At 42.6% G+C, this 24,783-nt stretch overlaps 1 long non-coding RNA gene across 4 annotated transcripts; it reads right to left on the bottom strand.

Annotated features, from left to right (window-relative positions):
• Positions 1-12,471: 12,471 nt before the first annotated feature.
• On the bottom strand, positions 12,472-24,266 carry LOC124474087. 4 transcript variants are annotated; one of them, XR_006956774.1, is made up of 4 exons: positions 23,441-23,788; positions 12,911-13,009; positions 12,711-12,763; positions 12,472-12,592 (listed from the first exon to the last, which is right to left on the bottom strand). It is a non-coding gene; the product is annotated as an uncharacterized LOC124474087 (long non-coding RNA). The 4 variants fall into 4 exon arrangements; XR_006956772.1 differs by having other exon boundaries at positions 23,436-23,786; XR_006956775.1 differs by lacking the exon at positions 23,441-23,788 and adding an exon at positions 24,182-24,266 and having other exon boundaries at positions 12,484-12,592.
• Between the last annotated feature and the right edge of the window lie 517 nt (positions 24,267-24,783).

The following is a 24,783-nucleotide window of genomic DNA, read 5'->3' as shown; positions in this document are numbered from 1 at the left end:
TCTTTTTACGCTTCGGAGGACTGGCGAGACATTCAAAGTATGTATTTTGGCTATTATTCTGGTGACTGAAGTATTTTGTTCAACTGAACAAATACTTCATACTTTAGCTTTTCTCCTTGTATGGGATGCTCATTAATATTTAGATAAGCTGCATGCTGATTGGTTGGTTTTCAATGAGTGAAGCTGGGGAGCAAAAACGCAACACGGCCAACAGCAGCACTCGCTGAAACACCAAAGTTGGAGACTTGAAATAAAAACGCGCAAATAAATCTATTGTGTCTACACAACACTGTTTTCAATAGATTGACTATATATCATTTGAAAAGATAACATTACTTGTTTCCACTTCTGTTGTTGAAGCAAACTGGATTGACTTGGGTGGGTAGAACGTTAGGCTACAGCTTAGCAACCAAACGTATCGTGATTCTACTCCGGTACACTTGCACTTAGAGATTCATGTTGTGTAATTGTAATTTGCTTAACTACATGCTCTTATGGTTTCTTCCCTTTAGCACTTATTTTTGGTTGTTCACAATGTGTACTTCTGTTTTTGGCTACCTGCAATGCTTTGGGGCTATCCTGTTGTTATTATCAGTGACCTATGCACTTTGTAAAGCTCTCTTTTGGAAGTCGCTTTGGATAAAAGCGTCTACTAAATGAATAAATGTAAATGTACTCGGCTTCAGTTAGCTAGCTAGCTCTAGATATCTTGCTGAAAAATAATATGACAAAGATCTGGACAGACATGCATTGTGAATTGTAGATTTACATTACACAGGTTATTTATTTGAATGAAACACAGTCAGGAACATGAATCAACGTTAGCTCCATTGCCAATAAACTAGGCTAAATTATCACACATTCTACCTATGCTCTTGCGTTAGCAAGCTAAACTTGTTTACATGCCTACAGTCTAGGTGTTACTAGTAACAGTTACTAGCAATGCTAACGTATCCTGTATCTAGCACCTGCCTTTCTCCAGTTCTTTCAAATAGATCATCTAGACAGGCGTTAGCAATAAGCCAGACTGCTGTTCGTTTTCTGGCTATTTTTTCGGAAGCTTCCCTTCTAATGCCGACTACAGCTAGTCCAGCTAGAGTCATTTGATTTGTGTAGAAACGTATTTAGCATTCTACCTGGTATGCTATATACAGGAAACATTAGCATTGCTAATAACTGCTAGCACAACATCATACTGTCCTTATAGCTTGCGGTTGCAATGAGCATACGGTCGGAACAGCACCTCTTTCCAGGGTCAGCTTCCTAGCAAATCCTGCTTGAAATTGTCCAAGGTTGTCAAAACTGTCTTGGGTGAAATGTTCAGAGCATATGAATGATTGAGTGTCGAACTTCGCCGGGATCTTCTCATAGACCACAGCAGCCATGCCTGTTGATTGTTTCTCTCCTTGGGAAGACTGAGTGTTAGCCTTCCCTGTACAGCCTGGAACACAGCATTTACGACCGTGGTCCATTTTCAATATCCTTGTTATAATTCAAAACGTTCTTCTTTGTAATTCCTTATAAGTAGCCTACACAGAGCAGCGCGCAGCTAAACTAGTATCGGAGATAGGCGCTACCTCGGCCTGGTCTGGATGTAAATTTTGGGGCGTGACAAAGATACAGACCAAAACCAAAAAGGGCGGTCCCCCGTCCTACGTCACATGGGTGGCTTTGTTGAAAAGCTAGCGTTTTACGGGCACATTTTTTCTTTTTGAGATTTGCATAGGAAAGGGGTGTCAATGGACTTTGATATTCACTGCATGTTCATTTTACCCACCGAACTGTCGTTATTCAACTATGACAAGGTAAAATCGGTTTTGCAATCAATCGCCCCTTTAAATGTTTGACCAAATATAGCAGGCACATTTTTAAGTTGATAATTCTATACGGCCCCCGAATGATTTTATAAATATCCAAATGGCCCTTTGCAGAAAAAGGTTCCCCACCCCAGGCCTATAGGTATAGTTACAATATAGCCAGGTAGCTGACTTCACCACTCCTGAATGTGCCTTTCATCAACCCCATGTTCGCGTGCTACAGGTCTGTTGATGCTGGTGAGTGATTTCTGCACAACTTTCTGTTTGAAAGCTAAAGTATAAGAATGTTTTGGCATTCTACTTCAAATTTCTACACAAAGCAAAGACACGCACGGCTTCAATTTTACACTTGGCGTTTGTTTGATCTCCTTGTCGTTGTCTATGGCCGCAGTGCAGCTACAATTCACTGAAGCTCTCTTACTAATTAAAAGTTGCCCTCGAACAAATGATCATTGTGTAATAAACGCTGCAGTGTTTAATCGAAGGACACATTTGGAACTCATTATACTAATTAAAACTAGAGATAGTACAATTTCTGGGGAAATTGTAGGGTGTGCTTGCTTACTTGTGTTGGTTGCAGGGGTCCGTATTTAAATTACATTTCTGTATATTTTATATTAAAATGCATAGCCTACTTATTATTTATAAAGATTACATAGATTTAAAAGCATATTTTTTTCTGCTCATTTACAACTCAAAATACTAAGAGTGAAGAGTAGAATGAAATAGTTGTCTTCTCATTTCCCCTGCAAGAGGGAATGGTGATCAGCAACCTCATAGTTGAATCAAAACGAATACATTTGGCAGACCGGTGTAAAAATTGACCTAATCTCTATGACTTAAACGTCATTGTAAGTTTTTCCCTTCTCGTGATATTTTCAGGCATTTAGCCTACCCATATTACATTCATTCATTAATAAAGAACCCCCTTTGAAATGTATTTTAACAACAACGTTACCAGCAGTAGCTAGCTATCTCAGATGGAATCGCGATTCAAATAGTATCATCTGCTAAATGAAAATATGCCCCAAAAAACGTAAATAAGCTTGACCTTTATTTAGGGGAAAATCACTCATTCATAAGAATGTCAGTGGTAGCGATCATTGTCAGTAACAAGGCAAAATGCGATATAGCCCTGCTGTGTGGAGAAGCTGCCCCGGTAGATTGTAGGCTACAACTACTACTAGTACTACTAGACTGTCTTGGTAGCGATTGCGTTGGTTGAATTCGATTTAACATTACTTCCATTGTACGGTCTAGGCTGAAATGAATTATTTTCATGAACAGATTGACAAAGTTTAGGCTGTGGCAATGGAGTTCAGGTTAGTAGTCACTAGTCAGATAGTTTCACCAAAAACATGTGCCGCCGTTTGACTTCCTACAGTACTGTAAACAGCTGTGGAGATGTTTTTGTTAGCTACAGTAGCCTACTAGGCTACCTAGCCGCTAGCACTGTTCTGTTAGTAGTCTTTACCTAGCCGCTAGCGCTGTTCTGTTAGTAGTCTTTATCTAGCCGCTAACGCTGTTTTGTAAGTAGCCTACTAGGCTACTGTACAGTGTTGCAGTGAGCTACACTAGTTTGAAACCACAGGTAATGATAATTTCACCCTAAAATCGTTTACTTGTAATATAATGTCATAATAAATCCTACAACGAAAATGTATTGGAGAAGAATGTTTATTTTAACGATTGAAAACAGATGCATCATAGACCGCTGTAGTATGTGTTGCCCGGGCAACAGAGGCTAATGTCATGATGCTAATGCTTCAGTGAAATAGTAGACTACTGTTTCTGAAAGTAGACGTAACTGCTTCCTTATATCAGCTTATATTGTACATTACACTTCACAATTGTGTTTCATATCACAAAGTAAAAGTATCTCAAAGTAAAATGACTAAATAGTTATCACCCTGGCCTATTTGCTTGTGGCGTTTCTACTCCTCCCTTGCAGTAAAGCAGTTAGCCTCACTATCTCCCAGAAGTTAACGAGCTGCTAAACTATTGTTCTGCTAGAGGTAGTCACGCGATATTTCGTGACGTTAGTGACGTCAGTAGCGTCCGTGACTGTGGCTAGCAAGTTAGCCACCGTTAGCTTCACTTTTGCCACAAAAACTTAATTAAAACCTAAACCGTGCAACGGAACATAAATCCCAATAGAACCAACGCAATCGCAACCAAGACGAACCTTTTGACATCGACGTTGTCTATGTAGTCCAAATATTGACTGAGCCTTAGGGGCGCGAAAATAAACAATAATAAAAATAATATATATGTGAGATAACAATGGTTTGTGCTCGCCGAAAGGCAAGCACACCCCAATTACATCAACAATGACATGTAAAAATAGAACAACCCAACCGCACAGTTACGTACAGTATACTGATCTCAAAGCATACTTAAAAGTACATCGAAAGTGAACTATTTTCCAAGTATCACTTCTAACAAAAGTGAACTATTTTCAAAGCATACTTAAAGCTATATCAAAAGTGAACTGTTTTCTCAGCATACTTCTTAAAAGTATATCAAAAGTGTACTATCCATATTTTAGTATCCTTGTAGTATACTTGAATATACTTCTTTTTGTAAGGGTCTGGCTGTCTTTGCAATCGACATATCTTTAGCTAAAGAATTTGAGTGAGACAGCCTCAATACATACACACAGCTAAACTTTGTCAAAAGAAACATTCTCATTTCCAGAGCTAATGTCAAACTTTTTTCATGTTTTGGGGGGCATATTTTTGTATCCACCACCTGGCTGTCTTCACAATAGTCATATCGTCATAACATTGCCCTCCTTCTGTTTTTTGGTTTAGAATTGACCGAACTATAAAATTACGAAAATACTACTATGACACTTTCTAGCATGGCTGCCGCCTAATAGTCTTAATAGGCGGTCTCACGGGCGACCCGCACTCGCTCAAATAACAAAGACTTTCACGATAAAAAAAATAATCCGAGATTGCAGTTCAACCTGAAATTGCTTTCTCAACAAAGCCCAATGGTTGGGATGTTTTACTTATAACGTAAACTCCAATTTGCGTGCTATTACGAAAATACTACTATGATGCTTTCTAGCATGGCTGCCGCCTAACAGTGCGTGTCCACTGCAGCAACGCGAATCGCTTGCCATCGCTCGCCTTCCCACAGTTCACCACGCTCGGGGGCGTTTCAAACAGATTAATGTAGAATGTAGTTTTCTAAAGTCACTGTTGTAGTTGTCATGGCCAAGTGTGCAGACTTGGGTTTACGTAGTTGCAACATCGATACAGCTATGTATCTTACAGGACTGGGTAAGCGGCATCAAAACGATTAGTTTCTCCTCCACCTTGAAACCTAGAAATGTTTACCATGGTTGCTACGTTACGAGAAACAAGAAAACACTCTGATTGGCCATCGCTAGCGAAAATCGCTCATCATTTGCATCGTCGCTGCCCACAATGCACCACGCAAGCGATTCACCTGGCTCCATAGAAAATGAATGGAAAACATGTTGTCGCTCGCATTGCGTCACTGCAGTGGACACACTGTAAGACTAGGCGGTTTCATGGGCGACCCGCACTCGCTCAAATTACAAAGACTTTCAAGACTTGAATCAAAAATCCCAGATTGCAGTTCTACTCGAAATCGCTTTCTCAACAAAGCAAAATGCTTTTGGATATTTTGCGGGTGGTATTTTTCACTCATAATCTAAACTCCAACTTGCGTGTATATATGTGAGAGAACAAAGGTTGACCTCTTGCCGAAAGCAGGCACACACAATTACATCAACAATGACATGTAAAAATAGAACAACCCAACCGCACAGGTACGTATAGTATACTAATTTCAAACACGTCTCACAGAAGCAAGTATAATGCTAAAAGTTTTAAGGCTTGCTAGCCTGTAATACTGTCTGTACAAAGAGACTTCCTTAGCTCAGCTAGATTAGCTGCTATCCCGTTTACAACAGTATAAAAGTCTTCAAGTTGTCATTCAAATACAGACACTAAAATACATGTTTTGTACTGCCCTTGCAGGCTCTTATTACTCACTGTCAAATGTAACAATGAAAATCTCTGAGGGGTGCAGGAGTCTCGTGAGTCATTGTCTTCAAGTCTTCTCCAACAATAAAAACAATGGGCCTCATTCTCGAACGCAGTTAAGAAGAATTTAAGAAGGAATTTCTTCTGAATTGGATTTAGGAAAACATTTGGCATTCATGAAAGTTTTCTCATCTGGGATTTGTTCTGAAATTCTGAAGACTTTCCGAACTCGAAATAGCAGTCGTAAATCGTCCAGAGTTGTCTCAAATGCAATTCCTTAAAAAACCACAAGGATCAAAGGAATCGCATTTAAGAAAACTCTCCGCGTTTGAAGTGTTAATGAAGTTATGAGAAATTGTTGGGGATTGTGTTCACATCAACTCTACAGACTATGCCAATCTGTTTTATCATTTAACCGATGAAGTCTTGATATCCAAAATGCGAATTCTTGATATCAAGAAGTCGAATTTTGGATATCAAGAAGTCGAATTTTGGATATCAACAATTCATTGGTTAAAGGATAAAACAGCTTGCCATAACAGACATCCTCGGATTTAAATAATTATAATAATTAAAATTGCTTAGTGTGCACACTGTTAGATCCAGTGGAGTACAATTCCATTGCTCATCTTACTGGTATGATGTTGCACCTGTGCACCGGTTGCTTTTCGCTTGGACATAACTTGCGTTCCTGTTGCTTTCCTAATTGTGTCGATTCTGACTGCAGGTCACTGCTGTTGCGTGCCCTTATAAAGAGCTGTCGGGCGTGTATGTGTGCAAATTCAGGAGCATGAGGACGTGCCTTCAACTTGAGAAAACTCTTCCCGGGGAGCACAGCTCAGAAAATTCTGCTGCGTAGGAACACATTTTCAAGCGTTCAGAAATTTGTCGGATGTCTTATTCTTGCGTTGTTTTTCCGAAGCCCGTAAGAAACATTTCAGAAGAAACGAAAGAAAATGTTGGCTCTGGCCCCTTGTGTGTATGAGAATGTGTAGCACGCGAGCACAGGAGCAGGGGACAGAGGATTTGGGGAAAAAGCCCTAGAAATTAGCCAAGCATGCATATTTTAAATATTTACAATAAATCTACTTTTCATCTTACATTGAACTATTTTTCGGATTTGTGGGGGTGGGCGTTATAGGTTCTATAGGCTTTATTGTTCCTCATGAGAAATAAGGCATATTTAATGAATTTCAGAATTTTGGGACAAATGGGATGCAAATGGAATCACCTTGAAAATGGACAATTGGGGGTGGCCGTAGCGCCATCTAAGGATAATGGTGGGTCATTTGTGGTGTGGTAGTTACTCAAGGCCTATACCAGGGGTCGGCAAGTAACTTGGGCCGCGGGCCAGTATTTTTCCTCGCCACTAGACGGCGGGCCAGATTCTGGGTTACTGCCTATTTAGACGCTGCAATAGGTGCCCTTTCAATACGTGCACTCGCAACAACTAGGCCTACATGGAGAATGGGTAGGTCTACAACAAATACCTAATAATAATAAACCATGTGAATGAGCCCATTGTTGGTCTGTTTGAATAATTTCATTATTTTAACGAACTGTATCAACATGGTCGTTACTGTCATCCCAACGTGGTGGGTCGTCATTGTTGGTACACAGAAATACTGTCTCATCAAGTGTTGAATAGGATTACTAGGACCTAGTCAAGGTTTTGATGTGAGGTGAAATCGGAACTTACCATTAATGCGAGCGAGCACAGCGCGCGAGCAATTGTTTTGACATTAATTTCTTTTTTTACCTGGCTTTTTCAGTTCCTTCTGGGATATTTTTCTGGGATGCGATCTGTCAGCCGTGAGGTGTAGCGATCATATGGTAGCGATGACATAGCGAAAAAGTACTTAAGAAAAGTCAATAAGTGTGTTCGACTTCATGCAGCGACGGCGGCGCCGACAGCCGGCTGCCTTGAAGCTGAGAGTGCCATTGGTTACTTCAAGTCAGCCGGGCTGCAGGCGGCTGCAGGCAACGCCGGCGCTGCATGAAGTCAACAGCATCTAATGACATCATACCCAGTTTCCGGTTTCAAAATAAAAGTCGACGGGGAAAAAAACGATACAAAAATATATTATCGGAAATATTTTGAAGGGCCAAATAAAATCGCTGGTGGGCCACAATTGGCCCTCGGGCCGCCTGTTGCCGAACCCTGGCCTATACTATCAATGTTTCAGCATTTGGAGAACTTTATACCATTGCATACAAAATCGGAAATGCAATACCATCAAGATCCACAAGGCCTTGCTAAAGACCAAGGAATGAGTGGGGGGCTTGGTCAGCCCACACTCTCCTGAAATGTTGCGTGTGCGTCTTGCCAAGCCCGCGTTTGTGTCAAGGGAAGGCTGAGTGTGTGAGAATGTGGAGCGCGCGCGCTGAGGAGGAGAGAGAGAGGATTTGGGCAAAAAGCTCTAGAAATTAGCCAAGCATGCATATTTAAAATATTCACTAAAAATCTACTTTTCATCTTGCATTCAACTTTTTTTCAGATTTGTGTACTTAACATTCTCAAGAGTCTTCATATGAACTTGTGATTGAATCAGACTATCTCTTTTTGACCGGCGGATGTGTAAAGCATTATTTTAGCGTTAGCGATAAATTCAATTTGCTTTCATGTCAATCATTTTTGAAGATATTACGTTTTTTTTGCACATGGGAACATGTTGTAGTGTCTTCCACCGATATACCAAGTTTGGTGTTAATGTCTCAAAGATTTGCTAAGATTTGACCCAACTTCCTGTTTGGTTCCTGTGTTGATGGTTTTGATTGGCTGTACCGGACAAACGGTTTCAAATATTTTTATTCCAGTGATAACTTTTGTGAGGCTCAGTCTGGAAATCATCTCTGGCAATTGTGAAAAACTGACCAAAACTGTAGGAAGAGTAGCGAAAAAACTTTCCTTAATCTTTATTGTACAGAAAAATCCAATATGGCGTTAGTTGTAGGTTCTTGAGGCTTTTTTGTTCTTCATGAGAAATAAGGCACATTTACTAAATGTCTGAATTTTGGGACTTATGGCCTGCAAATGGCATCACTTTGAAAATTGACATATTCGGGCGTGGCCTGTAGCGCCACCTATTGTCTCACATGGCCCATGCTTGGTACGGTAGTTACTAATGGTCTGCAGTTTCAACATGCCAAATTTCACAACTTTTTACCATTGTGGTCTAGGGGCTGCCATTGACTCCCGTGGGTAAAACATATAATAATAATAATAATAATAATAATACAACCAATAACAATAGGGTTCTCATACCGGAGGAACCCTAATAATACCACCAATAACAATAGGGTTCTCCTACCGGAGGAACCCTAATAAGAAAAGGTAGAAACACTTAAGTGGCTTTGCGGCTTGGCCACCAATAATAATAACTAGAGAGGGTACAATTTCTGGGGAAATTGTAGGGTGTGCTTGCTTGCGTTGGTTGCAGGGGTCCGTATTTAAATTACATTTTACAACTGATATTTCTGTATATTTTATATAAAAATGCATATTCTACTTATTTATAAAGATTACATTTATTTAAAACATGTTTTTTTTTGCTCATTTACAACTCAAAATACTAAGAGTATGTACTTCCTTAATAATATTAGCTTATATTGTACAATACACATTACAATTGTGTGTCATATCACAAAGTAAAATGAGCAAATAGTTGTCACCCTGGCCTCTTTGCTTGTGGCGTTTCTGCAGCTGCCTTGCAGTAAAGCAGTTAGCCTAGCCATCTCCCAGAAGTTAACGAGCTGCTAAACTAATGTTCTGCTCGAGATAGTCACGCAAGTTTTTGTGACGTTGGTGACGTTAGTGTCGTCAGTGACTGTGGCTAGCAAGTTAGCCACTGTTAGCTTCACTTTTCGCCACAAAAACGTAATTTCTACTTAAACCGTGCTACGGAACGTAAATCCCAATACAAGCAACTCAATTACTACCAAGACGAAACGTTTGACACCTAGGTTGTCTATGCAGTCCAAATATTAACAAAGTTAGGGGGGCAAAAAGAAATAATATTAATAATAATAAGATATATGTGAGATAACAATGGTTGTGCCCTAGCCAAAGGCAAAGCACACCCAATTACACAGAGGGAAAAGCCAGCTACTTTTCGAGTTCGGTTTTCCGTCACTTCAAACTCACGATCTACAGTTCTCAAAGTGCTCAAACCTTAACCATAATTGAAGAGTAGTGTACTTTCACGAACCCAATCATTGATCGTAGCTTAAAGTGTGTAAAAATAGGACTTACCGAACGTGGCTGCCTCCGACACGGCTACCAGGCGATTCCAGTTGAAGAATCAGAATCAGAAAGGGATTTATTTGCCATGAAAGTTTGCACAGACAAGGAATTCACTTTAAACATATAGGAACCTAAAATTAAAATATGAGGACTATCTATATTAAGGGCACATAAACTAGCAGTACATAAACTAGCAGTACTAAGTGGAAAACAACAATGGCCGCCAAAAAATAATTTATATTCTTAACGGCGAGCTGCGATTGGAAGCAAAAGGAAACAGGAGCTAAAGACCAAGGGTGGGGGCTTGGTCAGCACACCATTTCCAGAAAGGATGTGTGTGCGTCTCGCCAAGCTTGCGCGTGTGTCAAGTAGGTTAACCACCTGTCCCTCTTTGCGCTGTTTTGCACAGCATTTTCAATATGCGACGTGCAGGACAAAGGGTGCAAATGATGTGCGACACAACGCAAAGCGGGACAGGTGGTCACCCTAGTGTCAAGGGGCAGGATGAGTCTGTGAGAATTTGGAGCGCGCGCTGTGGAGCAATTCACTTGAATTCAATCATATATTGACATACCAAGGCGAAATTGTTTATGGTACTTCAGAGTGATGTCGTCTTGAACCGTATTAGGTTTGAAAAACAATCAGTCAAAATTATATTTGATTTATTAACACAAAGATATTGAGGCAATGTGGATATTAACATAAATACTAGGGCTGTGAAATGATAAAAAAAAATCATCAAATTAATCTCAGGTTTCTGTGGATTAATCATGATTAATTACATATTACCGATTTTCAGAATTGCTGTCATTAGTGTGCGTCTTTGATTTTGCGGTACCTTGATACTCGAGTCACCCGTTCGCAAAACTTTGGTGAACCCCTCGTCCTCAACAATATCAATCGGTCTACCGCTTTTTGCAATACATATGGAAACTGTGCTTGTCACCTTGTCACAGGCAGACTTAGTGAGGGCCCTATACGCTGTTCAGTGAGGGTGGTTTGGCGCATTCTACTTGAACTCCCCTCGATAACCAACGCATGCTTCGTGTTGAGGTGGTATAGGTTACTTTAGGCTGTAGGCTGGTATTGCTTCGGTGAAACGATAACATTCAGTCATTTAGCATTCAGTCACGTCTTCCCGCAGAGTTGCATATCACTTTGGTTTTATTGGATGTTCCATCTTAGTTTTTTTGGAACACGAAAGAAGAAGTCAGAAGATGCAGATTTGGTGGAATTGTGGGTATATTACGTTAAATGCGTTAAACAAAAATAAGGAATTAATCCTGTAATTTAATCAACGCGTTAAAGCGTTATTTTTCACAGCCCTAATAAATACACTTCTTTCAGCCATTTGGTATAGCATTTCTTATTCAATTTGACCCTTTATAAAAAATGTATTCTACACATCTGGAACTAATTTCACGTCGATTTGATCTATGGTTAATGAGGAGAAGAGTTTTGAAGGTTGTACCAAATTTATGTTTAAAAGTCTGACAATTTGGGTCCTTGAGGCTTTTTTGTTCTCAATGAGAAATAAAGCATGCATACCCATTTTCAGGTATTTTGGGAGTAGTGGGGCGCTGGGGAAATCACTTTTGAAACAACAAGAGACAATCCAGAACCTGGCAGATCAACTCCAGTTTGCCTACATGAAGTGTAGAAGTCTTGATGATGCTGCCCTTACTTCCCTGCATGATGCACTCCCATCTGGAAAAACTAAAAGCACATGCTAGGCTTGTGTTTGTGGAATATCTCTAGTGCCTTTAACCGAATGTAACCACATCTGTTGGGAATACAACTACTAAACATGGGTAAATCCTTGATTCATACTGCAGATAATTAAATTCCACACACACACAGGGTTCTGTCAAAATACTTATGCATTGTACGTATTCTGTGATCCGTTTCATTATTTAATTTTAAGCTCTATTATACATAAATATCAAAGTTATCTGAGGAAATACAAGTTTAACTCTAATCTGTTATACTTTAATGAATTTAATGTCATCATCACAACAAAAAAAAAATCTTTGAGTAATGTGGGATGGTGGTGGTGCTGCGGACCACCACTTACTTCTCTGCTGCTGGTGGTGAACCTCTATGGTGGATGGGCTGCATGAGGATGCTTCCTTTGGTTATGGATGGGCATGCTAGACGATGTTTTGTATTGGACATGACTCAAAACATAGATCACATCAGTGGATCAGATCATCTTTCATATTCCTGTAAATACTGCACATGCCTGTGTGCATGCTACATTTTGGCACCACAAAGTTCTGGAAAAGTGAAGTTCTATTTTATTTGCTATGGCTTTTGCAGTCACTCAATCTCAACCACAAATGTGTAATGTTAGAGAGGCAAGACACAAGGTTGACTCTCAGGGCAGATTCAAGATATACATTGTTTATTTTGAATAATTGTTAAACAATGACAATCACCCCTCCATATCACTCCATCCCCTCCATATCACTCCATCTAGACCTCTATCTAGACCTCCATCCGACTTCATCCTTCAATGAGAGATAGAAGCAAGAAAAACAAATATAAAAAACATTATGGATATTTGACTTTTCCTGACCCTTTAATATTCAAACCCCATATTGTGAAGTCGGTAACAGCACTACTTACTGGTTGAATGGTCTCCCTTCAGTGAGCAATTGTTTAGATACTCTGCCACTTCACTGAAATAGTACAGACAATATTACTTCTAGGTAAGCATAAATATCAGTTACCCTAACAAAGTAATACTTAAGTGGTTGATAAAAGGTATTAATAGTAGATTAGAAAGTTGTATGGCATTGTGCAGAAAATGTACATTCTCTACTTACCTCCGATGATAAACTGGTCCAGAGATGAAGACCTTTTCTGCATCCTGCAGGGACAGATTCCTCAGCATACTCAGGCCGTAGCCTAGCCTATATGATGGCCTAAAACAATTACATGGTTAATTTTTAAGTCAGTAGGCTGCAGATTTTGTTTAGGTGACAGATCAAATCCACTTGCTTTAAACCTATCATTTTTTTGAAGTTTTATTAATGTGCTGGCTTTATCATAAGACACTAGCTACAGTAGTTGGGCTTGCCAAAATCGCACTATGGTTTCAATAAAACAAAACAAATAGTCTAGAAGTTAGTGTTTCATAAAATTATCATAAGTGAACAGATAATTGTACCAGAATTGTTTTGAACGTTTAGCTAACTTAAATATGTTGAACAATACTTGTACTTAATAATACATAAAGTACGTTGCGATACTGTTTCATTAAACAAATAAACAGAGTAACAATTTACAGTTCGTTTTTAAGGAAGCTAGCTATGTGTGTAGAGCTAGCTAGCTAGTGCTATAACTAATGAATGTTAGCTCTAGCTAATCAAGTAGTTTGTTTGACGTTGAAAACCACTCCAGCGTCTTGAAATGATTTCGACAGCAAAGTTGAAGTTAGCAAGCTAACGTTGTCCAATTCAAGACACCAGAATTGTTTTAAACATAACCATACGCGATTCACATTAGCTACTTACACTCTGATTCTAGTCCATCTTGTTCTGAGCTGTAATCCTACCTACAATAATCACTACTGCAGGAAAGTATTATCTTGTTCCGGTCCATGTTTATCCCATTTCACTACATAGCGCTGTCAGATAAAACGAGGGTCCTAGAACTGCGGTCTTGAAACTGCGGCCCTGAAACTGCAGCTCTCCGGTTCTCCGGGCTCTCCGGCTCTGCAGGTACCCCCTATTCCAAATTGTCACTGTATATAAAAATCCATGCTGCAGACTTACCAATGGGATACCAAATCTAAAATGCAATACCATCAAAATCCACAAGGGCCTGTATCTTTGAGCATCAAGGCATGGCCTGTAGCGTCACCTATGGGTAGTGGTGGGCCATTTGTGGTGTGGTAGTTGCTCTTGGCCTATACTATCAATGTTTCAGGATTTGGAGAACTTTTTACTATTGCATACAAAATCGGTAATGCAATACCATCAAGATCCACAAGGCCTTTGCTAAAGACCCAGGAATGAGTGGGGGCTTGGTCAGCCCACTCTCTCCTGAAATGTTATGTGTGCGTCTTGCCGAGCCCGCGCGTGTGTCAAGGGAAGGCTGAGTGTGTGAGAATTTGGAGCACGCGCGGGGAGGAGCAGGGGAGACATTTCATTGTAAATTTCCCCTGTTAATTAGCTAAGCATGCATGTTTCAAATATTCACAAAAAATCGGCTTTTCATCTTACAGTAAATCTTTTCACTGATTTGTGTACTTAACATTCTCAAGAGTCTTCATGTAAACTTGTGATTGAATCAGAGTATATGTTTTGGACCGGCGGATGTGTAAAGTGTGTGTTATTTTAGAGTTAGCGATAAATTCAATTTGCTTTATATCAATCATTTTTAGAGATATGAAGTTGCCTATGCACATAGTCAAATGTTGTAGTGTATTCCACCGATATACCAAGTTTGGTGTTGATATCTCAGAGATTTGCTGAGATGTGATCCAAATTCCTGTTTGGTTGCTTTGTTGCCAATTTTGATGTGGCGTACTGGACAAACGGTTTGGAAAATCAAATATAAAGGTATTGCCTGAGTGAGGGTTGCTCTGATGATGTTGTCTGCCAATTCTGGGGAAGATTGTAAAAAAATTGTAGGAGGAGAAGGCTTTCAAAGGTTCTTGATAAAACCGAAATTGGTGGAAAATCTATATAACCGGAAATTGACGTTATAAGGTGCGTTAAACTCGTCTGGATCCAGGGAATACATTGGTACATCATTTTTGAAAATCAGTCATACGGTTCAAAAGTTGCGTGTGTAAACACAAGACCAACTTTGACCCATTGGTGGCGTTAGAGTGGTCTAATGGGAGACATGAAACTTGGTGTTTTAAACTTAAAAATGTTGAAAAAAACCTAAATTATATTTAAAAACAAATTATATTCAACTTTTTTTAATTTCACTGATTGTGTTTTATGACTTTTTCAAACCGTTTCTGAGATTTACATGGGTGTGTGTACGTGAAAGCCTAGAGTGCAGACTGAAACGCTTAGAGTGGAGGGGAGCTTCGGATGTTGTTGATTTTTTTTTTCTAGTTTGCCAGCATTGCCACAATTTTCGCTCTTCATGCTTCGTTTTTGGATCAATAGATAGCTAATTTTGTGCTGGTCGTAGACAGTTGTCTGTGGATTCCAACAGACTTACACATTTGTTCAGAGCCCCACGAAAGCAAGACAAAGTCCAACTCTCGCCCCATAGAGTCCAATGCAAATCTGGTGACAAATTCATCAGAGAAAGCAAAAAGAACAAGATTTAGAAACTGCCGGTAGAGTCGTATTTCTGACCGCATAGACATATAAAGGACATCTTTGGTTTCGGCACTGTCTTGGTCCTTATTTTTTGGACGTATAGTTTTGCGTCTAGGTTAACTTGTTTGAGGTGTGGATTCTAGCAACATTTCTGTTATTATCTCTGCCCTCAGCGCGTTAGCAATCATAGCTGCACCATCACTGTGGCAACCAAACAGACACGCGCCACTCAGTCTCTTACACAGGTGATTGGTATTAGCTGATTAGTGGAGACACAAGACAAGCTATTCAGTCAACTCGTCTCATTAAAAGACTAAGAGCACCACAACACCACTACTACCACTAATGATACTGCTATATCTTATGCCACTACTACAACTACAAATTCTGCAGATGCTGCTAATATCTCTTTTACTAACTACTATGCTAATGGTCTGTTTTGTTCTACTATGCCACTGAGTGCGTTCACTTGACTATGAGAAACCCGACAAGATGGGTATGGCTGCAGCCTGCAGCCTCCCATCTCATGCCCTCCCGTCTCATTCCCAAGCTGTCCAACGGTAAATTCAGAGGGTCAAAAATATTAAATCGCGAATCATTTTAAGGATGGAGTTAAAGGTCAGTTTGTGAGCACATTTGTTGCAAGAAATTGAAAAATGTTTTCATCCATATAGTTTGCTGATTTCTGGATGTTATTGTTCTGTCCCTGATGTTAAGGTATATTTGATGAAACCTGCGATGACCTTCATTTAAAACTGCATCAGCAGTGTGATAAAATACAACAGCCCCTATACAGTCCTACCCTACCTATACGGTTCTACCCATCCACTACCCCTCACCCACATTAATGGTCCTTCGAGACAGATATACATTGCACTCAATCTAGATCAAGATGGATCTTCATGGGTTTGAAGACTACGCTGCACACCGCAGACGCCCCCTTTTTCGTTTAGAAGACTGAGGTAAATCTTCATGGCCTTGGATATCACTGGCGCGGACATGAAACAGATGACTCACATGAAGGGAGCGGCCGAGAAGACCACCCTCACCTCTCAATATTCTACTTCAATATGCCCGGTGCTGAACTGGGATGCTGCCCTCCATGAAAATGATGCATGCTACGCACCCAAACGTCTGCTGCATGACCAAGAGGAACAGGAACAGCCCACCAGTCACATCAAGACAGAGGAGAAGAGAGGTCACGTGATCATCTTACCCCCAGTTATGACCCAAGCCACGAAACCCAGCAAGGCACAGTTTTCAGAATAGAGTTAGAGGAGATCCAGCTTGAGCGGCGCCTGCTTCAGCAGTGTCATCAGCGTATGTCAGCCGACCAGGAAGAATTGAAAGCAGTCCACGCAAACATGCAAAACACTACAAGCAGAGTAGTCAACACTACACTACACGCAGCCTCCAACAGTCACAAGAGGCGTCCGACAACCACTTGAACACAGTGAACATCGATGAGGATGATGACTGGCCGCCACCGCCGCTGTGCAACGGAGAGGCATTGATTGAACAGCTCAACAGACCTATGAGTGAACTGCAAGTCATGAAGATGAGACTTTAGCAGTCAAGCAGAACCAGTCAACACCAGACCAGCTGCTGCCAGCAGCCTCAGCCTGGAGACCTACCAGGGCTAGCCACCCCATCTATGCTCCTGCGGCTCCCCCGATACAGCTGCCTGGCTGGTCCGGTGTGGCTCAGGCACCACCCAGGTTCACCTCCACGCCATATGAAGTGCCTGTAAACCCACCTGCACGCTGCCAACAGCCTGTTCAGCACCCGCCACCTCCTCAGCGCCCTCTCTACACGCCAAGTCAGATGTCCATGTACTCAAGGCCGTCTTATCAGAGCACCAGCTTGGACACAACGTACCGTGGTCCTCGTCCAACCATTCCCCATCTCTCACATCAAAATCCTGATGAGTTCACTCACCTCAAGATCGCCCTAGAGAACTGACAGCTCTCACCTGACAGCTCAGAACTGTTTAAGTATCAAGTGGTCACAGACCACCTTAAGATGGAGGAGGCAAAACTGATTGCTGACACTTACCTCAACTCCCAGACACCCTTTATGGACACCATGATGGCTCTGAATGGGAAGTTTGGTCAGCCACACCAGTTAGCACTGAGGCGAATTGCCACAGTAATGGACTCATCCGACATCAGGCGTGGAGATGTGGCTGCCTTCGAGAGATTCTCTTTTCAGATCCAGGCACTGGTGGGTATGTTGAAGACGCTTGGCGCTGATGGAGAAGTAGAGCTGCAGTGCGGTTCCCATGTTGGTCGCCTGCTCAGCAAGTTACCCCCCGAGCAGCGAGCGTAGTTCCGCAGATGCACGTTCAGTCGGTCAGGTAATACCTACAACCTCAACGACCTAGCTGAATGGCTGAAGTATGAGTCCTGGTATGAGTCCATGGATCAGAGAACACGCCGAAGGAAATTAAACTTCCCAGTAGCTCTCCCACCAATGGTAAGCCTTCACCTTACTGTGCGTTCTGTGATAACCGTGAACACCAACTAAGCCAGTGTGCAGCCGTAAGTAAATTCAACATAGACCAGCTGACGGAGTGGATAAAGTCCAACAAAAGATGCTGGCCCTGTGCTCACTCACACCAAGCAGCACAGTGCAATTTGAAGAAGCCCTGTAGGCTGTGCAACAGTCGCCATTTACAAGTTTTACATGATGTAAACACGGGGTAGCAGAAAGGAACAACACAGGCAGTGGTAACTCGGCGAGGCGCCAACAAGGTTGTTTTTTCTCGACCGACCAATAGAGGGCAGTTGGATCCTTCTCAAAGTCGTTCCTGTGTCCCTGCACCATGGCAGCTGCACCCTCGATACATATGCAGTGCTGGACGATGGGTCGGAGAGAACGATGCTGCTGCCAACCGCCGCTCAGAAATTAGTCCTCCAAGGCACACGAGAAACCCTGCCTTTACATACCATCAGGCAGGACACGTAAACCCTCCAGGGCAACTGTGTCTCCGTCCTTATCTCAACCCAAGCTTGGCCCAAGACCCGCTATCGTATCACCAACGCCTTCACAGCAGCTCGCATCAACCTCGCTGATCATACTTACCCAATAGAAATCACTCCAGAAGAAGTATAAGCATCTGTCCGGGCTACCTCTCCAGCAGTTCAAGAAGATCAAACCACTGCTGCTCATAGGCAGTGTTAAAAAGGCAATAGTAGTTAGTTGTTAAGTTGCCCAGACAGAGCATGTTTTGGATAATGACCATGTTTGGTAATTGTGTTGGTCATGTTAGGGATGGGAAGATTCACCAATTCGCATCGGTGCATCGGCATAAAAGCACACAATGCGATGGCCCGGATCAAAAAACTGTGCACAGGATACAATGTGGGATGAAATTGCGATGCATCGTTTCTAACATCTTTGCATCGGTATAATCCGATGTATTTATATAGAATGATGTGTATGCGAACACCTTTAGTATTTACAAATTTGACCAATGATTTGTGACCAATAATTGTATATTTAGATAGTTTCTTAAGCACGCTCTTATCTCCACTGCTGTCAGTGGCCGATTCTCGTGCAGTCTCTCGGCAAAGTTTCGCGCGAGTGTTATCATGGCGGAGGAAGAGTTACACGTTCCTACAAATTGCAATAAATCCAAGGTTTGGCAACACTTCGGATTTTACAAGTAAGATAGGCAATTTGACAAGACCCATGCAATTGGCAAGATATATCGTACTGCTATAAAGTACACAGGCAGCACGGCTAACTTAGGTAGTCACCTGAAGAGGCTACATGGTGTTTGTGTGGAGACGTCTGCCTCCCCCTCGGATTCAGCTATGGCTACAGTCAGTGGCTAGCTCCACCGGTACCCCAAGCAAGAATAGGAAGCTATTCTCCGACAAAACAAATCCCTGTTGTGTACGACAAAGTAAGACGAGAGATAGCTGAGTCATTGAGAAAAATCTTAAGTAGGACGTATGAGTAGGAAAAGTAGGACGTATGAGTAGGAAAAGTAGGACGTATGAGTTCAATTGTGTGTGGTGTTAAATGACAGTGTTTACAGCAGCTTGTGACTGCCAGTAATAGTTTACCCATTTTCACATCCAGAGAACACATACAACAGGAAAGAAGAACTGGTTTAAGGCAAGGTCCAGGCCTGATATTATTTTATCTTATTTTGTCTATGTTTAATATGTGAAGTAAAACTTTCACTCGTTTAGTTAATTGATGATTTGCAGTCTGACAAATAAATAAATCATAGCATAAATGTAAATCATTATGTACCATATTAAATTGCATAGCATAATATTCCCTTTGCATCTCATTGAATCGCATTGTGTCGAATCGCACTGCATCGCGTATTGTATCGCATTAGTAGTTGCTTTTATGTATCTTTAATGTATCGGATCGTTGGCAGTGCATCGAGATGTGTATCGCATCGTCCTCAGTGATGGAGATGCACATCCCTAGGTCATGTGACTCCACTCCACACTGTATAGTTTAGGTTTGCTTCAAGGCACGAATAGATGGAGTGGCAGTTTGTTTCGAGTAATAATTACTCATAAATGTACGGGAGACTTTGTTGAATTTGTGTGCATCCATGTATACGTAAGTTTGACTTTGTATCTCGTCGTTATATGTTTGTGACAGTTTACCTTACTCATAATTGTATGATGGTACTGTTTGTGAATTCACTTAGCATAAACTGTACAAAGTGAGTTTTGAAGTTTACCGATGCTAACTTTTGAGCGGTCTTTCATTTAGCGTACATGCCCTTGTTCTTAAATTAGCCAGTAGCATGTCATTACTTAATAGGTTGAATTCTTACAGTTAGTTCCCTGTATAATTTCATATTTCAATGTTACTACAGGGTTGTGTATTAGCGTATGTTTCTTTTTGTACTTTACTTTCAGAACCACACACGCACTCACCCACCTACATTTCATTCCTCATTTGTGTTAATACAATACAAAGTGTTTATAATCAATCTGTGTCACACCCTGATCCGTTTCACCTGTTGGTTTGTCTCCACCCCTCACCAGGTGTTCCCTATTTTCGTCTGTATTTAACCTCTGTTCTCTGTTCTGTCTGTTGCCAGATCGTCTTGTGCTTCGCAGTTGTTTCCAGCATTCCAGTTTGTGTCTAGTCAGTGTATTCTCGGTTTTGATCGCTACCTGTTTTTGTTTCCCGACCACGGACATGCCTGCCCCCAGTGTACCTCTGCCATTCGGCCCCGATACGACCTCGGACCGCCCACCGACCACGGACCTGCCTGCCCCCAGTGTACCTCTGCCATTCGGCCCCGATACGACCGCCCACCGAGCCTGCCTGCCCCAGCGTACCTCTACATCGATACATTGTTGCCGACCCTTGCTTGCCCTGGACTACGAAATTGCTTTGTGAATAAACCTCTATTGCAAACTACCCCGTTTTCCTGTCCGCATTTGGGTCCACCATCCTGCCTTGTGACAATCTGGATATCCAAGCCTCCATTCTTTCCCATTCTAATCGGATGACCCTCAGTGATCACAAATTTCCAGAACCCCCCTATATATATATATAACAGGCAGTGACCACCCACACCTCGTCACTCCCACTGAGCCTGTACGTCTGGGACCTCCCGGCGGCCCTGCTGACAACCATACCCGGCTGGGCTGGACGTTACAGGGCCCCTCCAGTGTCATCTGCCGACTGAACAGCCCAAAACAGTGTCTGTTGACCTCTGTCCCACCTCCGTTGAGCGAGCTAATGAAACATGTAGAGAAACTCTGGCAGACTGATGTCATACCCCTTAGGAGCAGCAAGGTGGTGACACGCTCACAGGAAGACAACTTTGCCGTCAGCCTCCTAGAAGACAAAACCACCTGTGTGGAGGTTGATGGCATATTGCGCCGAGGCCGACGCCCTAGTGCATGAATACGTTAAGTGCTAGAGGGCCGACCCCGTCATAATGTCGGAGTTTGCCTTAGCTGGCTAAGGCCCGACGCCCTCAGGTATGCAGGTAAAAGCCTTTGGCAGCTTTGGTCGGCTAGAGGGCGCACTCCCTTGAGTCTATGTGAACAGCCTGTGCCGGCTGGAGGACCGACGTCCCCGCGTACATGACCTATGTAGGCTAGAGGACCGACGCCCTTGAGTCTATGTGAACAGCCTGTGCAGATGGCTGGAGGACCGACGTCCCCGCGTATGTGACCTATATGAGCTGGAGGGCTGACGCCCTTGAGTCTAAGTGAACAGCCTCTGCGGGCTGGAGGACCGACGCCTGTTTACAGATGGCCTATGTAGGCTAGTGGGCCGACGCCCTTGAGTGTCTGAGCAGCCTTTGCCGGCTGGAGGACCGACGCCCTTGTGAAGTCCTGTGCCTAATGGTATGTACGCTATAGCCAGGCTAGAGGACGCTATCCTGAAGTGCAATAGCCAGTCAAGGCCGGGGCTAGCAAAGCCCTGAGAGAGCAAAAGCCAGCAAAGGCCATGGGACCGACGCCCCAATGTATGATGTGTAGCATGCGTTAGCTATAGCTATAGAGGACCGACGCCCTCATGTATCTATGTGATAACCTGTAATGCTGGAGGACTGATGCCCTCTGAATGATGTTATGGCATGCTGCGGAAGGCCTGGGATCAGCCAGCAACGGAGAGGGCATTGATGCCTGCAGACCGAGAAGCAGTTTACACAAGACATCACCACCAGTTATTTGCAATTACTCGTGGAGAGCCATCAAGGCCATAGCGATCTTTGGCATCAATGATGGGGCGAAAGATAAGACGCTGACGACGAAGACGAACAGCTGCGTCGAGACACACACTACAACCTGCGACGGCGAACTAGCAGCACCTATTCCAAAGAATAGCCCATTAAGGATAGAAAAGGACAGAAAGGACCCCTGTGCGAAATGAACTTTACATTGTTCATTTTGCAGACGCTTTCATCCAAAGCGAGTTCCAAGAGTGCTTACGAAAGAGCAAAGGTCAATAATCTAGAACAACGAGAGCCTTAAACATGTGGGTAGCCAAAACATTAAGCATACATGATGAAGGCAAATAAATGCCAAAGGGAAGAACCATAAATCATGTCGGGACCTAATTAAACAAATTAGACAATCAAAATGAAACTCGAAGTGCAAGAGTGTACTTGTAGGAAAGCAAGCAACGATAACAATACAGCAAGTACAAGCAGTTAAATCAGCAGTCTAGTAGTCTGCAGTCTTAAGAAGCCCCCCAAAAACCCTGAAGGTGCAGCATACGAGCAATGGCGTGGAGTGACTGCCAGTGACGGCCTACGCGCACCGTCTCAGAGACCCGCGATACACAGAACCACGTACAACAACCGGCACGACAAGGTCTGCAATGCCCCACTAGCATGACAAGCGAATCGGCGTCCAACAGACCAGCAAGCAGGGATGTCTTATCCGTGGTAACCTAGCCAAATGCCACTGAAGCGCACGTTTTACTTGCGCTAAAATATGTATTGACACGGGAGGCGGATCGGGCTCCTTCTACCAGAGCGGCCGATGCATGAAGCCTCTGCGACCTGCGCTGAGAGATGGACGCAGCATAGAATGGGGAAAATGGAGGATAGCGAGCCGTAAGAGTCACAACCACACGACCGTCCATAGTGATTAAGCGCAGGAGCAGGGGAGCGTTAGCATTCAGATAAATAGCGATTTAACGTTAGCATCAGCTAATTGGTAATAAGCCCCCCCAAATAACGAGTTCAAGCGTGACATGACGTTACTATTTCAAGAGAAGTTTGCTGGATGCGATCTTTGGCAGCAACAATGCCGAATGTGACCATTTGGTCTCAGTCGATATGAAGCAGCAGGTCAACAAGTGTAGCATAGCTACTAATGAAACGGGAGAAAAGCAGAAACAGAATAATATCCACCAGTCAAGTCCACCCAACTATGGAAGCGTCCACTGACAATGCGGCAGTTTCTACGAGCGCACCCAAGGCATTCAGGGCTGGGCTCGAGCGCCGGGTAGATTTCACACATTTGCCGACCTTGAAAAACCTGAACCAAGTTAGACGGAGAAATATGCTGCGCAGCTACGCTGGAAACCTTGGTGTACATACACATCTTACCTTACCGTCAACGGGATCCCCGATCAGCGTCAAGTAGGCCTACCCTCTGAATTCCGTCCTCCGCTGGAAAGGACAGAACTCACGACCAAGCGGAATAGAACACCAACGCAACAACGATTCACCCATCGAGTCCCTCGCCAACCTCGGGCCAGCTGATTTCAGGACGGCGCAGAAAAACCTCAGGTAGAAAACCGTAATGAAAGCCCGAAATAGGAACAGAAGAAGTAGAGCGCTCTTAGCGGGAGGAGTGATTAGTGGACATTATCGAGTATGCCAGAGTGCAGGGATCGGTCTTGCCTGACTGAACTTGTGCTATGCTTCATTAGTTTGACGTGTGTGTCTATGAAAGATAACCACACATGCTCCACACACACCTTAACCACACACTGTGATAATGCACTGGTTGCTTGCAACATACTGAATACATCTGTTAGAGAATCCTGTAAATTGATTCATCTTCAATACAAAGTGGTTGCATCAGATCTCATCTCATCATTACCTCATCTCCAACGTGCACCTCTCCTGCCTTGAAGATCCTGGCCTTGAAGTTGTGTTCTGGCCGACACTCAAGATTGTGTGTGGTGATAAAATACGAACAGCCCCTATACCGTCCTACCCTACCTATATGGTTCTACACATCCACTAACCCTCACCCACACATTGACAACATTGTATTCAGAATATTAAATATTTTTTATAGCACTTTTTAATGTGTGATTGTGTCAAGGTGTTCATGAGATGCCAACCTTTCTTGAACTTGCGAATTTTGCCAGCCATCTTCTCTGCACCAAATAGGCCAAGCTTCCACGACAGATGCGGTGTGCATGGAGGGGAGGGGCTGTGTGTGTGTGAGAGAGAGATGTGTGAGTGACGGAGGGAGAGCAGGGAAAGGAAATGCAGCTGATCGAATACGCTGCGTGTTTTAAATAGCGTTAAACAAAATAGAATAATGAAACGCAATATGTGGCGGCCGGTGTTTATTCTGTGGTGCACCACCACAAATTAGTCTGTGTAATCACTGGTATATGCTGAACTAAAATGTAAGAACTGTTAGTCAACATTCTCAGAACCTGGACTTTTTAAACTGTATGTTCTCAACCAAAATATGGGATATTTGTGTCAATGTGATGAAAAGGACAAAAGGAGGTAAATCCCCAACCAGATTTCAGACAAATCCCTGCATGAACTAGAAAATTACACTCCTCTCTCTGGTCCTATCTATATATCTTTCATCTCTTCCCTTTTTTTATTGTGAAGACTACAAGATTGATGATATAGAGTTTTGCTGTTCTTCCTATTACTGCATGTTTTATCCAGTAATAGGCATGCCTATGCATGAGAATGTTAT

The sequence above is a fragment of the Hypomesus transpacificus genome, chromosome 11 (assembly GCF_021917145.1).
Source record: "Hypomesus transpacificus isolate Combined female chromosome 11, fHypTra1, whole genome shotgun sequence".
NCBI classification, from domain to species: domain Eukaryota; kingdom Metazoa; phylum Chordata; class Actinopteri; order Osmeriformes; family Osmeridae; genus Hypomesus; species Hypomesus transpacificus.
The sequence above is the reverse complement of the archived record's forward strand: the minus strand, read 5'-3'. Positions and strand labels throughout refer to the sequence as shown.